At 28.5% G+C, this 4,687-nt stretch overlaps 1 non-coding gene across 1 annotated transcript; it reads right to left on the bottom strand.

Annotated features, from left to right (window-relative positions):
* Positions 1-4,614: 4,614 nt before the first annotated feature.
* On the bottom strand, positions 4,615-4,687 carry Trnak-uuu (transfer RNA lysine (anticodon UUU)). Its single transcript has one exon. It is a non-coding gene; the product is annotated as a tRNA-Lys (tRNA).

The raw sequence follows: 4,687 nt of genomic DNA, 5'->3' as shown, positions 1-4,687 counted from the left end.
ACGAGTTTCAAACATTTGCCGTTAGAGCGCGCCGGGGTTATGGATGGGACTAAATAGTGGTATTATTCGTAAAGGCCGTAATCCGAACGTCATCCGGACTTCAGTCCGTTAATTTCTAAAATATGAAATCGCGAAATGGCTTTTCCTTTTTCCATTATGTTAAATCGCGCTTTCTTTTATTTCCAAAAAAAAAATTCTCACCTGATGTGAACACAACTGTCCCAGTCAAGGCTATTCAGAGCAAGGCATGGGCCAGGCCCGGCCAGGGGCGCAAATTTCAATAGCATAGTTATGTTATAATTTTTCACGTGGTATTTAAAAAATGTATAATAATTTTAACAACTTACTACAGTAGAGTTTCGCTCTATTTTTATTGTATACAAATTATTTATGTTAAGATTGTTGGAGCACAAAATTCGAAATATTGAAAATTCATTGTACATGGAATATAATGAATAAATATTAATGTCTAAAAATTATACGTATAATTGATATGTATGGTAATATTCTCGTAAAATACTAAAATATGTAGGCAATAGGCATGTATGTGTTGTATTGGGGCGCTACCAAACCTCAGTACGGTCCTGGGATCAGTATTTCATAAGATCTAAGCCCCGCAATCAAGTGATCAAGTACACTGCAAGTGCTGAGCAATTGCAATAGTCGACGTCATATCAGCGTGCGACTGGACGTCTTCTTATCCTATGGTTATATGAAGGGGGCTTGGGGGGGCTAAGCCTTCCCTCCCCAAATCAATCATAGCCCCTCAAAATGATTTTTATATATCCCCTTCCAGCTTAATATATATCAAGGAACATACACACAGTACATACATACAAATTATAATAGACCCCCCCCCCAAAAAAATAAAACTCAAATTGCGCCTATGGATAACGCCTATTGTAAGACCCTTACAATTGGTAATCGTTTTTTTTTTTTGCGTCATCCATCACACTACAAGTTTTATTGGTTTTTTTTCTGTCTTCCTATACTATAGGTACCTCCTCTTAGAACAAAGATATAAAATAAAAAGCTAGATGTATAATATACACTGTATATACCTAACGATGATTAGTAGAATACTTATTTATCATATTTTCCAATGCATAATTATATCGGTTAAAAAATCCGCATATTAAATTAATTGTGAACCATAGATTTGTTTTTTACATGAATATTTAAATGGACTAATGCGCAGTTATAAGTGGTGTGAGTATACTCGTACATATATATAGTAATAGGTATGAATTTCAATAGTAAATATACAGTAAGTACACAATGAAAATAATAAAATATAATTTATTCATAAAATCTCGTAATATAGATATTTATAAAAGGACTAAAATGATGTAAAACGTAAAATTAGCTAATCTCGTAGTACTATTTTCAGGTGCTACCAGAGCATAATTTATTTTTTCTATGTTGAAGTATAAAAAGTTTTAGCAGACCGGTAAAACACGACAGAGCATAGAATATTTTATGTGACGTTGCCACTTTCGTATTGCTTACATTTTGTAATTTATTATATTCATGTATGTATTATTACACCAATATTATTATGATCCCAAACTTATACGCGGCACGAGCCGTGAGCCGAACCCAGCTTTATTGACAATGTTATATATTATAATATATTTAAATTAAATTAAACATAAAAGCTTTTTGGTAACTAATATTCAAAGTTTAATAATACTAAATCTCTACTAGTCTACTACCTACTATATTTAAGTCAAATTGGAAACAGATACCAAGGTATATCAATTTAATGTATTATTATTATCAAAAATTCTAACTTCACGATTAAATTTGATTTTTTTATTATGATTATTATTATTTAACGGGTAAATTAAAATATTAAAAATACGTTACATATTATGACCATAAAATCGTGTTGTTTTTAACTGGTACCATATATTTTGTATTACTGTAATTATTTAAATTAATACATTTTTATAATATAGGTAGTTCAAAATTGCAGATGGCAATATGGCAACATGGCAGAGTTTTTTATGCTCAATATTGCAGGTTTTCTTTTGTTCTTCTATGTCCTATAATAAGCCAACAAATTTTTTCAATCGTGTGTCGTAAAAAAGGTATTTTATATTAAACCGTGGCATAGCCGAGTAGAATTACTAGATCGTCGATGAAGGACAAAAAATAAAACAATTTAATATTTTTGGACAAAATAATATATTTATATATATTCAATTATAATGTATTCGCCGACCAATTTATACAAGAAATGAGTCCGTAGGCCATACTGAAGGTTTCCCAGGGTCCCCCTCCCCGCACCCAGGAATGCTAGAAACAGTTCGGCAGAACTGTGATGCGTGGACGTTCGGGACTTGTATTATTATAGGTATTCCTAATGGAAATAAAAAATAAACACTACGGCGGTCTATACGAACAGCTTTCTGCACACGTTACGCAAACATTATAGCGGCATCCGACCTTGTCATGCGTTTAGCGTTTACCATTCGTGACGTCGGTGTTGGCCTTCGGTCGAAATAAAAATATAATAATTTTGTATTTTTGTACATATATATGTGTGTGAATTCGCACGAACCCGGCAATATTTTAAGTGTCATTACTCATTTATAAACATCAAAAGTTAACAATTCAAGATTTATTTAAGTTGAAATTGTACAACGACTTTTCTATACTGTTGTCATCCATAAATTTAGTAATATATTTATACACGTATAGTTGTGGTAATGTGTACACTGCAGTGCAACTAGTGTATATTTTATTATATCAGAGTATAAACGTTATTCAACGGTCATTAATGGTATTTGTCTACAAGGCTATAATAATAAAGAGTTACAGCAGTTACACATATTCACAGTAAAGGCGTACCAGTTTTTACAAAAAAAAAATTTGAAAATTATAATTTTTTCCAATATGGAAAAATTCTGGTTTTATATTAACATATAATTATTTGTTATCAAATTTTTAATTTATTGTATTGAAAACATGGAAATATATAAGTCCGAAAATTGTTAGATCTTAAGTGATAATATTATTTTGCAATATGTAATATAATTACTGACAATTTAAAAAAAACACATTTTCAATTATATGGCAGAAGTGCGTTTCTAATAAAATCTATATAATAATTATTATAATTATATGAATATTAAATTTGAGCAATTTAAGCAAACGCACGTTAGGTAGGTAATAATAATGGTGTTTCTTCAACAGCTATAGGCTATATTGTGGACAATAGTGTGTTTTGAAAAAATTAAGAGATACGTATGTGTTTAGATATGCATAGCTATATACGAGTATATAATATGATATAATATAACCCATTTTTAAATATTATGACAATAATTCGTTTTGAAATATCACTTCACAAATGGTAAAATTAGTTATGAATTATATAAACAAATTTAAAAAAATTGTGAATCATTATTATTTGACTAAGTGTCTCAAGTCTGAATATAAAATAATATTTAACTACTATTATTTTTATCTAATAGTATTGTTCTAAATGTTTAAAAAAATTCTTATAACAAACATGCTGAAATAGAACCAGCTGTAGTTACCGAGTTTAACTATATATTATGGTAGAATTAAGTATTAAACTGAATTGTTCTAACCCGTTTTGAGTTAATAAAATTTCTAAGATTCGATAATCCAGTACTTAACCCATCTAGTACTGTTTATACATCATATATATTATATATATATTTTAAAATCGTATAAGTCGTTGTACTGTATTAGTAATGGGTGTCGAATGACACGACCTACATCGTAATTTAGTGTATGTTACTGAAAAGTCTGTAATGGATAATATATTAAATTGAAATTCAAAAATAACACGGTGTACCTATATACGATGAAAAAGGATGACTTAATACTTCAGAAACGATCTGTGATTCTACATTTCTAAGGATTTTAGTACAATATTCATATTGCTATTAGTAATTTATTTTTCTATTAAAAACGTATTGTACAGTAGACTATAATAATATGATATATGCCATATATATCATATGAATATAATATATAATATATACCTAACCTAACATGTTCTATATATACTGTGTAGGTGTGATTCGTATTGTATTTATATTAGTTTTAGATGATAACATAATAAATAAAATACCACTAAAATAATTATTTTTCATCAAAATATTATTCAATTTCGTCGAAATTTTAACTTAAAATGTTAAATATATTTTTAATATTTGTAAATTCTAATAAAAACAACCTTATAGAGTTATATAGAACCTTATACAGATTTTTGACAAAAGCCTAAACATTTTTACCAACACTTTAAGGAAATATATGGACAATTGGACAAATATTAATTTTATTGTGAATCAAAAATAATAATTTAATTTTAATAGAATACTTTAAGTTTCAATTTTCTACAGTTAATTATATTATAAAATCGTAAGAAGATATAAATCGTTATTGACGTTATTATACCAATAAAAATTAAAAATTTTCTACACAAAAATATAAGTGACTACGCAAAACTTTTTTTTTAATTTCCGGCAAATAAAAAATAAAAAAAAACATATTTTGATCGAAATATATGACAATAACGGATACCGTTAAAATATATTAAAAAAATTTGCCCGAAAAAAATGCAAAAAGGAATTTCGCCCGGACAGGGACTCGAACCCTGGACCCTTAGGTTAAAAGCCTAATGCTCTACCGACTGAGCTATCCGGGC

This window comes from Rhopalosiphum padi, chromosome 3 (genome assembly GCF_020882245.1).
Source record: "Rhopalosiphum padi isolate XX-2018 chromosome 3, ASM2088224v1, whole genome shotgun sequence".
NCBI classification, from domain to species: Eukaryota; Metazoa; Arthropoda; class Insecta; order Hemiptera; family Aphididae; genus Rhopalosiphum; species Rhopalosiphum padi.
This window is presented reverse-complemented; position numbering and strand designations above follow the sequence as displayed.